Source organism: Protopterus annectens, chromosome 12.part0 (assembly GCF_019279795.1).
Source record: "Protopterus annectens isolate FY-2018-M chromosome 12.part0, PAN1.0, whole genome shotgun sequence".
NCBI lineage: Eukaryota > Metazoa > Chordata > Ceratodontiformes > Protopteridae > Protopterus > Protopterus annectens.
The window spans coordinates 1,545,932,952-1,545,947,703 of NC_056746.1; positions in this window are offsets into that span (position 1 = coordinate 1,545,932,952).

A 14,752-nucleotide genomic window follows, 5' to 3' on the forward strand; every position below is an offset into this window, starting at 1 on the left:
AGGGCAGAATGTACTTTTCAATGTGCTTAATTAATGCAGAGGCTGGTAACAGAGGTTTATTTTGTCTGAAATAGTGCACACATATTGTAAATGTTAAGTGTAATGCATTTGATCTCTCACTGATGAAATGTTGAAATGTTTACATCTTCTGAGCTAGATAAAAGCTGAAATGACTGTATTACTCAAAAGAGTATTTGAGACAGCTAATAATTACCATCTCATTAATGTTACAATTATTACTTGAAAACAATGGATAACTGTATATAATAAAGAGGGGAAAATTAGCAAGATGAGAATCATTGTAGAGAAAAATACTTCATCTCTTTGAAGTGGAAAGAGGTTATGTAACAATATGTTAACATTCTGTATGTGCATCAGCAAATAATTAGATGAAAGAAAAGTGGTCAGTATAGTTGGTTTAGATTTTAACAGTCTTTGATGTAGTCTTCCACATCTAAGTAAGTCATGAACCATACTAAACATTTATAAAATGAGCTTTATAATAAAACCTGCGTGTAACAAGGAACATGTATACACCCCCTAAATGCTAAATTGACTGCATGGTATCAGATATTATTTACAATAAGGTAAAATACACAAATACAGTGTCTCAAGCCTTAGACTGTGAAAGCATTAAAGGGATCTATAGAGCATGGTATGGCAGCTCATAAAATGATGTTCTCACTGAAGAAAACGTAGAGAGGTGAAGGTATTAATATTACCTCTGAGCTGCAGAATGTTCCACAGAATCTTAGCTGGTTAACTTAACAAGTAATAGTATGTAAATTAAATGAAGAGAAGTACACTGTAATGTAACTTTTTATAAAATTAAAGAATTACAGTATGTCAGACTCTACATACACACACTTCATAGCTTAGTAAATACTGTCATGTTTGTGGTTTCTGATTACTACATTCTGAACTGCAAAACATCACAGGCTTAAAAGCAGAGCAGGTGATATGAAACATGACAAAGAACACTTTAACACTTTCCTAAGCAAACACAGACATTTTATCCACTGGCAAAATCCATATTGTCAATTAAAGCCATGGAGAAAGTACGTCAGCATGACTGGGCTGTAATAATGTCCTACCGACTCTTAACCCTGTAAATAATTACACTATCTTGTATTTGACAAATCCTGAATATGACAATAGGATGCTGTGGGTAATCTTCAGATAGTTTCATTTTTTTTTCAGTAGGAATAATAAATGGAGGTAATAAAAGCTGCCGTAGTAAATTATGTGCCTACATGTGAATTAGTTCAATAATACATATAGCTATGGAAACATAAAGAGATAAAACATTTAGATGTATGGGTTGAAAAAGATTCTGTCATGGTAGATAAAGATATGTGAGAAGAGGCAAAGCATAATATTACTGCAAAAAGTAAGAAATTGGGAACAAATAGTTGTTGGCATGAAAAGTTAGGAGTAGGCATTGAAAATATTTTAGCTTCTTTGGTCCTGTACATAGGCAGACATATTTTTATCAGCCAAGGAAAATTTATGGCCCATTAAAAAGAGTTGGAGGAATTTATTTGGGAAACGAAGTAGGCAATAGTAAAGTGGGATAAGCTGGGTGGTTTAGGACTTACATTAGCTGAAGAGATAATTTAAAACCATGTTCCTGAGATTCATGTATATAACACAACAGATCAAAGGAGAAACAAGATGATGTTGGAACAAGGCAAAAGTATGAAGGACGCAGAGAGATTGCATTTATGGAATCAAGTCCTTAAAGGCAATAACAATATTTATGTAGATTATATTGGTAGACAGCATCGCCTCACAGCAAGAGGTTCTCCGGTTCGATCCTCGGCTGGGGTGCCTTCTGTGCGGAGTCTGCATGTCCTCCATGTGGTCGCGTGGGTTTCCTCCGGGTGCTCTGGTTTCCTCCCACATCCCAAAGACATGCTGCAGGTGGATTGGACACTCTAAATTGGCCCTAGGTGTGCGTGTGTGTGTGCCTTCTGTGGAAGGTTGGGTGCTGGGCTGGCAACTCGACACTGTAAAACTTCACTGCCAATTAATGTGCGGACATGGTGATCCGCTGTGGCGACCCCTAACCGGGAAAAAGCCGAAAGAAGAAGAAGAAGAAGATATTGGTAGACAGCATCATATAAACTAAATCAGCAACAGAGTTGACTAAGGTGATTTTGCTAATAGGAATACATACAACTAAGTGTACAGAAAACAGGTGAGAGTTGGAATGCTGTTAATGGAAGAAACTAGCAAAGGAGCTATTCAAATGGAAAAAAATAAGCTGCACGGGTAAATGACAACATGAGAAAAAGCCAACAGGTGTTTGAACTGCAAATCAAAGAGTACCTTCCAAGTCAATGAATGTTGGCAAAATATAGACAGAAAGAAGCAATATTAAGTGAAATAACAGCTCTAGTAGATTTTCTGACAAAAGCGAAAAACAGAGATTTTATTAAGAAAGGGATATGTATAATAAATTGGAAAGGAAGCTTAGGATGACAAATACCAAAAAAGTGGGAGGAAAACTGTAATAATTCTAGGCATAGCGTTCAACCTCTTTACTCCAGAATCAGGAACAAAGCCAAAACTAATGGAGAGGGGTATCAGTTACAATTTTTAAATTCTACTCTAACTCACCTAAAATTTGAGAGAACAACAGGTATTGCTTCATTATGTATTTTCTGAACAATAAGTATGAAATTAATGTTTGAAATTACTGCCTGATTATAACCCTCAGTCATTTACCAGAAAATCAAATATATTATGATGGCCAGGGAAAAATTGGGGATGGTTTAGAGGTATGCCTCTGGAGAGCTACAAAGTCCAGAAGATTTAGAATATTTGAATGGCAATGTTTACATGGGTACATCTACTTCAGGTAGACTTCAGAGGACTTAACTTCAAGTGAAGAGTTAAGCCAACTTAAATTAAGTACAGAATTCTGAAAAGGAAACAAAAAACCTATATATGAAATAATTTAAAGATGGAGGAAGTACATTTCAAAAACTGAGAAAGTGCATTTGGAAGCAGTGTGTACAAAATAATGCTCAACTAGATAACTAAAATAATTAAGTTGGTATAGGAGAATGTTATAATGAACAAGAGTAAATAATGGAATTATGGTGGAAATTGTAATAATTCATATATGAATCCTAAATATTACTATGAAAGACTCCACATATATTAGGCAATTTCTCAACCCTAAAACGTCTTGCATTGAAATCTGTTGTCCTTACATTAATACTCATTACAATGTGTACTACCATGTATATATCTTAGGATGCTATTATACCTGGGTTGCATTGTATATATTGTACATACCATCTGTCCAACTTTGTTGCTAATAGTTATTGCTCTAGTACTGTATCTCACATTCTGGATTGTTTACTCTTTTAGTGTACTGACGTGTATCGTGTTATGTTATATGTCTCGTGAAGCTGTACTCCTAGGCTGAGTCTGAGGGCTGAGTCTGAGCTCTACTGCAGTTAACAAATACAACTAAATAAATAAAACTAAGAAACAAAGACAACATTAGTAACCTAGACAGCTTCATAAGGACAAAGAGGCTCAAAATGCTGAGCTAGCATGCTCTTCCTATACAGAATACTGGGATAACAACCTTTAATATGAAATGGGATGATATCCATATCCCAGTTCTCAAGACCAGCAGAGCTTTCTTATATTTTGAAAAGAAAATAGCCATTATTAACTCATTTAGTTGCCATTTATCCTTTTTCTATACTCTAGGCGCTTGCCAAACGTCTACCTCCATTTTTTGCGCACCTTTGGTTGCACAGTTCATCAACAGTTTAGCAGCCAGGGGGGGGTTTCTGTTTTTTTTTTTTTTTTTTGAGTCAGTGTACTTAATTTGTAGAGCACATTCTTCCATTGATACAAGTTTTGGTGAACACAATTGCATCAGTTAAGGATAACCCCATCCCCATCACCAAGTCAAGTTAGACCTTGATTGATAAATGCTCCAGGTGTATTTATCTGTTTACTTATTTTTTATTTACTTACTTATTTATTTAGTTCTTTGCATGTATATATGTTAACTGAAAAAGTCCAAACTGGCAATAGCCCCTTTTCAGTGAAGGCTCCAGGGGTACAGCTCCACAAAACAAATTACTTTACCATGTCAGTGAACAAATGATGACATATTAAACTCGCAGTAGAATACAAAATATGGAAATACATATACATTACAAAACATGACAAATCAGATTATCAGCATGTTTAGATGGGGTTGGGAAGGTAGGAGATTTGGGAAAGCTGAAATGTGGAGAAATTAAGCTATGCTGGGATTGAGGTAAAGAAAGAAAAAATGGTGGAGTAGTAGGTAGAACCTATAACCATATGTAAGACAGAATACTATAGTGGAGATTTACTGAGAGGGATTGCCCTGGAGTGGATGGTAGTTATGTAGGTGAGGCTTTAGCCTGGTTTTAAAATGGTGTAGAGTCCTTATTTCACATAATGTTTAGTTGTATTGTCTGGACTCTCTGGCCTGGATCATGACTGAAAAGGGACTTTGGACCAGTTCACCTTTCAGTTAGCATATACTGGCCAAGATTATGATCTGGTTTGAGAGGAAGGTTTGTCATTAATAATATGAGAGTTAAATATATAGGCAGTATTATAATGGGGGGTTTGGGGCTCTGGATCATGTTGAGATAGTGTGCATGGTTTGAGGAGGTTTGAATAGACCAGACTCGGAATTTCTTGGTGATTTTATATTCAGATCCTAATGACTGGTCAAGTATTTTTTGAAGCACATTAGTTTTAGTACTTTTGCTGAAGGTGAAATATGATTGCAGGGACACATGTTTTAGTGGTTTTCCAGGTATTCTGAGCAGTGTATTTGTCATTATAGTTTACTTACGAAAGAGAGAGACAGTGGGCAGTATTATATTTGGTTCTGTTTCATCTAAATGCTGTATTGGAGTATGCTATACTTAGAATATTATAGCTTCATTGAGTGGGTTATTGTAGAACAGAGCAATTGTAGTATCTGTGAGAGGTAACAAAACGATTCGTATTGCATTTGGAGATGTTTCTACCAAAGCTGCCAAGTGTTGTTTTTACAAGGAGGACAGGGAGTAAATGGAATACGCGGGAAGATAATCATACAAAGAAGCTGGCGGCACACCAGGTAGTGTAATGTTGTTAGCTTCATGTTGTGGCGATCCAATTAATAATCATTTTAGAGACTGTAGATTTACTGTTCTCGCTGGTATTGGGATTAACTGAATAAAGTTACAGAGGTGACCAATTGTCTAGAAGACATTGCTCAGTATTGGAGGATTAAGGATTACAGATGGTCAAGTTAGCATCAATGGCTCCTAGTATGATTGTTTCATAAGGTATGTTCTCAGATGACCAGGCTGTGATGTCTACAATTATTGAGGTGTTACATCCATGTCCTGATGAAATGTGGAATTTAATACTGGTATTATAACACTGATGAAGTGAGGGATTTCCTTGGGTTAGTGAGTAATCTGCACTAGGATTACACTCCCTCCCTCTTCTGAGACTGTCACAGCTTAAAATTTTGTATGCAATGGGACTGAATATTTCACTGGAAATTCATGGTTTCAATTAATATTAAAATGTATGTAGTAGTGTCCATTCACATGGTAGGAATTATTTGTCACTTATACTATGGATGTTAAGGTTGAAAGGGGTTCAGATGACTGAAGTAGGAGAGAAGTATATGGGATGATGCAGCCTGGTTTGAAAGGGAGGTCGTTAGACTTTGTTTGAGATGGAGGGGTAGGATTGAAATGAATATCTACATTCAGTAGTAGTAAAGTGGGATACTGAGATGGTTGAGAGGATTGGTACAGTTTGGATTCCATAACTAGAGCTGGTAAGGTATGAAGAGGAGGGGATTTAAGTATAAATGTCAAGTGGGAAATAAAGTGGTGTAAAGTTTTGTTATATAGATGTGGTGATGTGGAGAAAAAGAAGGGAAGTTGTGAGCAAGGTTGTGATCTGAGGAAGAGGGATGGTGGCTAGTGGGTAAGACTAAGGAGGTGGCAGGATTATAGCATGGATAGTTGTAAAAAAGAAGACTAAGAGGTAATATGAAGTATAATGTTAAGGTGACTGGATGGAGGAAAAGTATAAAATGTTGTTAGATTTGCATATAGTAATGTTAGGTAAATGCATGGTGAATGAGGAATGTTGATAAAGGTAAACAGGGGATTAATACTGAGGTACTAGGTGTAAAAGAATGGAGTGAGAGAGGTAGGTAAGAGAGAAAAAAAACAAAATGTTACTTGGACAAATATTGATTATTCAGATATTGTATTAAGTGAAACAAATTTACTGGACAAGCTGATGAGATGTTACTGTCCTTTATGAAAGAAGTCAGGGTCATCAAGTCACTAGGCAGACCCTTTCTAAGTTCCTAGGTTACTGGATTAGCCCTTGTAATACCATAAAATGCAACATTTTGTATGCAAAGACAAGGGTTCTGTCTCTCAAGTCAGTAATTATTACTACTGCAACCTTTTCCCTGAATGTGTTGAACAAGAGTATTTGTAAGCTCTCAGTTTGCATCCATAGATACATTCTCTTCAAATTACATACTGGATTTTAGATTAGAGACAAGGAGTATTTGCTTCAGCTGTCCTGCAATGCATGGTTTTAAACCATTTGTCAACAGCTGGAGGATGAGGGCACACTGTTTGGTACTGTCCCAAGAATTAGTCAATGGCCCTCATAACAAATATAACAGGAACACAGGAGTACTTCCATCATATGATAGACTCCCTCCTGCAGGACATGCTGTTTACTTCACCTTTGCTATGCATAAGCTATGAGTCTAATATTTTTGTACATTAAATAAACATATCTTTATGGATGAGTTGCATGATTTTATTAAACTGTTTCCTTGCCTATAATTTGTTTTCCACTCTGCATTTCCATATATTTTCATAGGAGTTACACTGTGTACAGAATACACCTTGTTTACAGTTTCAGACAGGTATCTATTCCTAATGTAGGCCTCTGGGATCCTTTAGCCTTCTCCAGTAGCATATGGTAAGAGCTTAACTCTTTATGTCTCTCCTGAGCACCACAAAATAAAAGAGTGGGCTATTCAGCTATTTCTTTTTTATAGCTGGATATATTTTACTGGCTGCAGCATGAATTGTAGCCACACAATGTAAGATGCCTGAAGAGAAGCTCCCATGAGTGGTATCACATTAAAATAGCGATAGACACCCGATGATGTGTAAAATGTCATTGATAATAACACAGTCCACAACAATCATGACCAAACTATGAAAATAGTACAATGAAACTACATTTATTCAAGTACTTTCATTCTTATTGCTAAGGAACTTTAGCAGAACAAACCTTTCAAACAGACTTGTTCTCTGTATAAAATACATTTATTTATTTAACATTTGTTAACTGGGAAAGTCCAACTTGGAATGAAGCCAATTTTCAGCCGAGGCCCAGATGCATGTCTTTGAAATGTGGGAGGAAACCAGAGCACCCAGAGGAAACCCACATGAATGCAGGGAGGACATACAGACTCTGCACAGAAGGCACCCCAACCAAGAATCAAACCAGAGAACCTCTTGCTGTGAGGCAACAATGCTACCGCTGCACCACTGCGCCATCCTTACATATGGGAAATGACCTCACCTGTTCTCTTTAAAGCATTATCCTATACCCACATTTCAAAAAATCTCCCTAAAACTATTAAATAAATTAATAAGGTAAAATGTCCAAAATCAAACATATGTTAAAAATTCAGTTTTTAATATTTCCTATTTTAAAAGTAAGCATGAAATCTTGTCATTTAAACTGGGAGTGTGGGGGTGGTGGTTGTGATGTTAATACATACATAATTAAATATGTTTCACCTAGGGCATTATTTAAAATTGCCCTTTTTAATACCACAGTTATAGTCATAAATAAACATTTGCAATTTTCTTTTTGTTTTACCTATATACAAAGATTGACATGTAAGGCACTTTGATACATTATACAGCACCAGTAGTGTTACAATTAAAAAACACCTTACTTGTTATAACTTTAACAAAATCTCCCAATGTAATATTAGGACTCTCTAGAATATACCATCATTGTGAACAACTCATGCTCTCATTTTACCCCTTTTATCTCCCTCAGTTTTTTTCTAATGTTTTGAACCATGTCCTTAATACTAAAGCTCTTTCTATAAATGAACATATGTGATAAATCAAATTTATCTTTAAAAACCTCTGTGACTAAATACTATTTTTTATATATTATATTTTTAATATTACTTGCTTCAGTAGAACATGAAAAAAAACATTGCTATGGAATATTGAATGTTTTCAGCTTTATTTTTGCATAAATTAAGTCCATGTCGAAACACTGTACTTCTATCTATCATGACCTCATTTTTTATTTTATTTTTTTTGTAAGACCTTATAATAAATCCAATAGGATATGGCAGACATATCTTGCATAAATTGTCCAACTCAGTGTATAATGTTAAATCATCTGAAACTAACTTGGATAAATATAACATTTGTCCTTTAATGATACACTCCCAGATTCACTGACCTTCCGTGCAGGACTAGCCCAGTCCTGCATAGAAGCGCCCGTGTAGGAGCAGGACAGTAGCACGCCATGCATAAGGAGTGTTTACGAGTGCAGAGGGCGTGCCTGAGAGCAGAGCTCTCAGAATAAACATGCCCCTGCAATGTAGAACAGCAGAAGCTGTTAAGAAATGAGTGAGATAACTCATAGCTGTCCTCATATCCCCACCAACAGTCCCCCATGTGTACAACAGCAACAGGACATATAAATTAAAAGAAGAAACCCTTTCATTTTTGTTAAAAATCCGATTAAAGCTAACCATAGGTGTGTGGGTGTGCCCATCGCTTAGCTACGGTTAATGCAGCTTAAATGGCTGAAGAGGATAACAAGGAAGATATATGCAAATGAAGCAGTATAGCAATAGTAAAGTGGGCAGAGCACTCACCTTATGAGCAGGCATTCCCGTTTCGAGTCCCACTGCAACACATTCCATGTGAAATCTGTATATGAACATTTTTTGCTGTATAACCTACTAAATAACATTTAAATGTGAACTGGTGTACTGCATTAAATGCACATGTGAAGTGTCAGTGTCATAATGAATAAGGCACTAGCAAGCAGGTTTAAGCAAAAATAAGTAGTAGTAAGCATATATAAGCACTAGTAAGCATGTTTAAGTGTGTTTGCTTGGGGGTAAGCATTGCCTACACAGATTTAGCAAAGTAGAAGGTAGCTGAGTGTAAGAAACTGTAACCGGAAGTACTGCTTAGCTCTGCGCAAACCCACCTACAGCTGCTTTAAAGTGCCTTAACAACTCTGTATCCAAAGGCCTGTGTTCTGCCCAGCAACAAAATAAACAGCCTCTACAAGTCTTGAACCCAAGACCCTGTACACTACAATTACAGGGTTAACCACTAAGCCATCATAGCAGTATACAAGACTGAGGTTTCAACAAACAAATCCTCAACATAGGAAATCAAACTGAACATGTGAAAGGAATCTATGTACAGTGTGATGTTGTATAACCTGCTACATAACATAAATATGTGAACTGGAGTACTGCAGTAAGACTAGATGTGAGATGTTATTGTAATAAAGTGTTGACATCCCCAGGACCCTATACAGTATATTTACACATGAATCACGGATACCAGACACATATCTAACATGTAACAAATAATTCATCAATGCCAAAAAGAAAATATAATGCAAACTAAATATTAAGCAATGCTAAGCATAGCACAGCTCAGCTTAGTTGGGGTAAGCAATGTGTAGGCCGGCTAACTCAATCTGCCCAGTGGTATTCCCCTTTAAGCAATGCCAACATTAGGTAAGCAGGTGTGCCCATAGCTTAGCCTTTTCAAAAACCATCCATCACGGTAAAGTGTGGGAAATCGGGCATATTTAAACCCCACAGATGACAATAATTCCTATACCTGGTTGCAGCTCCCTACTGTAGACAGAATGGCTGGTGTTGGGGAAGGCACTCGATTTAGAGCACAGCGCTGAGGCAGCCAGGAATCCAGATTCATGGTATGGCTCCTGGTAAAACACCATGAGGAGAGACTACTGCAGGGCCAGTACCAGGGCTCGCAGTATAAAGTGGAGGCCTGAGACAGTCTCGCCTGTGACCTCACCAGTGCCACTGGTATCTCCCGGACTGGTGAGCAGGTCAGACATCACCATGCTGACCTAAAGTGGCAGAGGGGTGATCTCTTGGACCAGTGGATCCAAGAAACAAGGCAGATGCCCAATGCCCCAGCACTAAGTACCCATTCTACTACATTGATAATGATTGCCTAGCTTGTGTATACTATGGATAGGTAATGGCTAAATATCACTGTGTTTCTCTGACAGCTGCAGATGAGTGGGCTGCAAACCAGCAAGCCCACGCTGCTAGGCTGCAAATGCTGTGCTGTGAGGCAGGTTAGTAATATTCCCGCATGTACTGTCATAACAAATAAATATAACAGTTATGGAAATTGTTGTACCAGTAAAGAAGTGTATTGTGTATTTGATGTACTGAATAAACCAGACAATATGGCAGGAAGACTGTCATATAGGTTGCATGGAAATGAAGGTGTAATATCTTGTGAATAAAAGTATACCCCTGGAGTGCTTGTGTACATGCTGCTTTCATATGTTGCTCTAATGCTGCATTATATAAATAGTACTGTTGTATTAAGCAGTGTTCCCACACTATTAAGCACAGTTAAAATGTGTAGGAAGTTTAGTATAATAATGTTGGAAGTCCCAAGAGGTCAGTCATATAGAACAACTGAGGGAGACTTAGACAGAAACCATTGGAATGCTTTACACCAATTCCTTGATAGCACAGTGTACTGTGATGTCAACTATAATATTCTTACCACACACAACAGGGGAGTGGTAGTAAGTTGTAGGCATAATTATACCCCACAACTGTACGGAGTTTTTGAGAATGTTCAGATAGAAAGCTGTATACATAATTAGACCCAACAACTGTACAGACTCTGCTAGAATGTTCAGATAGTACACTGTATGCATAATCATAACCATCAACTGTACAGACTGTGGCAGAATGTTCAGGTAGTAAGCTGTATGCATAGTCATACCCCTCAACTGTTCAATATTTCCAGCATGTTCAGATAACTGGCCCAAATCTGCTGCCCGGTAACCTGTTCCCCTGACAAATCAGTGCGATGATCCAAGAAATGTAGGCAGCTTATATTGACATATAATGGATAGTCAGACCTAAACATAAAAAGAGAATGTATATGGAAGTAAACCTGTCATTGCAGCATCTCACCCAAAGTGTATGACAGCAATTCTCAATATATATCACATTAACACCTGCATCCTGTCATGCCTTGACCAGAGTGTGTGCAATAACAGAATTTTAGGTATGTGTATAACAGCAACATGGAATCTGGGAGTATGTCTAGAACTTGTCAGGTAGTGTTAACAAAATTTTCTCCACAGCTATAACAGGTAAGAGGTGTAGACTGCAGGTACTACACAGGTCACATATATACTTGTCTACAAGCATGGAATCTGGAAGTATGTGTAGAAAGTGTCAGGTAGTTTTAACAATGATTTTCTCAACAGGTATAACAGGTAAGAGGTGTAGACTATATGAACAACAGTCCATGCATATATTAATCTACAAACATACCATTGTACAAAGTAAGGACATTCTGTAGTGTAATAATACATGTAAGGGACAGATCACTGCAGTGACTAAGAAAGTTGTGAAAACTACAGGGATATATTAGTTGTTAATTGACCTCTCTCTCTCACCCCCTCCATATGTGCAACAGTAACCTTATTACATGCACCAATGGGTACGTGTACACTCCAAACTTTTATTGGGACATATTTCCTATTGGTTTATAGATATTCACATTTGGTTCTATGCATGTGCTGTGTTAAATTACTCCCATATTGGTGGCCTGTTGCAATGAAACCTGCATACTGTTGTAATGGCCACTGTTGTCCATATATGCATGTGTTCTGCTTGATCTGCAATTGTTGTAAACTGGTGTCTTGGTTAATGGGAATACCTATGCATGCTGTTATAACTAATCCTGAATGCTGTTGACTATGACTAATTGATATCTTTCTTAAAACTGCAACACCATAGCTCATATAGGAAGGCCGGTCCCAACGGACCCATCTGTCACACCTCAGTTGGCCATGGCACTGGGCACAAGCACATCTGGGGCCCAGTCTGGGACCTCCTCCTCCATTGGCCCTACACCACCTTAGGGTGGAACCGCTGCATGGGATGGGGCTCGGTCCCACCCGGGAGTGGGGGTGGACAGGTACCTGTCACCCACCGTCAGGTCCTGGCCATGGTGCATAGGGAGCATGACAAGGAGATTTGAGACCAGCTATGCCAGCTTGAGGGCCACATGGTGCAATTAAAGGGTGAGCCTGCTCCTCCTACCCAATCCCCAGCACAGCCACCTTTAGGGCCGTGAAGGTGCAGTGGTGACTGCCCATGGGTGGGGACCTAAGTCCCCCTGTTTCCATTTGGTGGGGCTCATGGGCTTGCGACATCCAAAAAACCCTCACTGTCCAAGGTGTTTATCCCCCACATGTGTCATATACCACCCCTGTATGCGTCTTGTTTGTCTTGTTTCTTAACCTACCCAACCTACCTCCCTAAATATACCTACTACCCCTCCCCATCATCCCACTGTCACCTGAAAAAGACAAAAAAGGGCAATTTGTTCCCACAAAAAAATCTTGCCCCATACATAGCTGTCCATTTCGCAAATGTGTCTACTGGACACATGTAATCCATTCTAATTGGCATCACAACTTATTATTGTTGTCCTCACCCCCACCCAGGGGGTTGAGTGTCCAAATCTACCTCCAGATTCAGTGTATATGCACAGCTGTTTCTGTAAATGGTTAGCTATGGACCTTCGCTTCAGCCTTCCTGCACATCCCTGGCTATTTTCCCTGCTGTCTTTCCCTCTTTGTGCCCCTTATTTCACCACTTTCCTATCAACCCCTTTTTCTTTACTTTTAAAGAAATTATCATGGGGTAAGTGGGAGTAAGCACTTTTAAGCAGCAGTAAGCAGGTTTAAGCCTGTTTGCACGGTGGTAAGCAATGCCTACACTGGTTAAGCAATGTAGAAGTTAACTGAGTGTAAGAAGCTGTTACCAGAGGTTAGCATTGCTTACCTCTGCACAAACCCATGCAAACTCACTTACAATTGCTTAAAAGTGCCTTACTCACTCTGTATCCAACAACTCTCATCCTGCTCAACAGCAAAAAGATCTGCACTCTCAAGTTGCAAACCCCGGACCCTGCACACTGTATGCAAAGTAATTTACCACTAAGCCATGGCAGATACACATGCAGCTGATTTTATCACAAACATATCATCCAGCACAGTCATTCAACAGTATAGGAAATGTATGTAATTATGTAGATTAATACGAGCAACCATTTGTACATTGCACAAATACAGTATTTTGAGCAGTCTATGTATATCAAAAAAACAGTGCCTGTCCAATCATAATGTGAGAACAATAGTCTTGCAAAAAACTTAAGGAAATAATAAAAAAATGGGGCACGTTGAGGGGGCGTGTGGGTCTGCTTCATGCTCAGAATGTCAAACCTGGGATGTCAGTTCCGCAGAACCGGGAAATGAGGCTGGGCAGGTGTGTGAGCAAACTGCTGCTTTTCAACCCCCTGGCAGGATGCTACCAGTGGGAAAAACAGTGTAGACCAGCTAAGTCTAATCTTGACTCAAAAACTGTCTGGACGAACCAAAAATTGTGAGTCAAATTGTTGTCTACACATCTCGAAAAATGGACAAGGCAAGACTCCTATGTACATGGACTTAATGGATAAAGAGTCTGAAGAAGCTTGGGTCGAGACAGTATACTGGATGAGTACTGAGACGTGGAGAGAGGGCAATGTGTGGAGGTGTGGTATGACTGGGCTAGAAACTGAAGAATGGATGGTTGCTGTGTACGTGGAGCTCAGGGGTGGGAAAGGAACCATGGGTATGAAATTATGGAAGATATATGCAAATGAAGCAGCACAGCAATATGGAGGGGGCAGAGTATCCGCCTAATGAGCAGGCATTCCTGGTTTGAGTCCCACTGCAGCACAGTCTATTCTACATGGCAAAGCACATTATAACCAATTTTGTTGTTACAAAACCCACTAAATAACACATATTTATGAACTAGTGTACGGCAGGAAATGCACATGTGAAGAGTCAGTGTCATAATGAATAAGGCACTAGTAACCAGGTTTAAACACAAATAAGCAGTAGTAAGCATATGTAAGCACTAGTAAGTGTGTTTAAGTGCATCTGCAATGGGGTAAGCACTGCCTACACAGATTAAGTAATATGGAAGCTAACTAAGTAGAAGAAAGTGTGACCGGAAGTTAGCAGTACTTACCGTTGTGCAAACCCATGCAAACCGGCTTACAACTGCTTAAAAGCACCTTAATCACTCTGTAGCCAATGGCCCTTGTTCTGCCCAGCAACAAAATGAACAGCCTCTACAAGGCTCAAACCTAGGACCCTACACACCATACACAAAGTGATTTACCACTAAGCCATGCCAGATATAAATAAGGCCACTATTTTCAGAAACATATCCTCCAGTCCAGTCATGCAACAATACAGAGAATGTATACCAACATGTAGATGTATGTGTGTGTAAATAGATTAATATCGAAACAGATACAACATATCTATATATGTATAT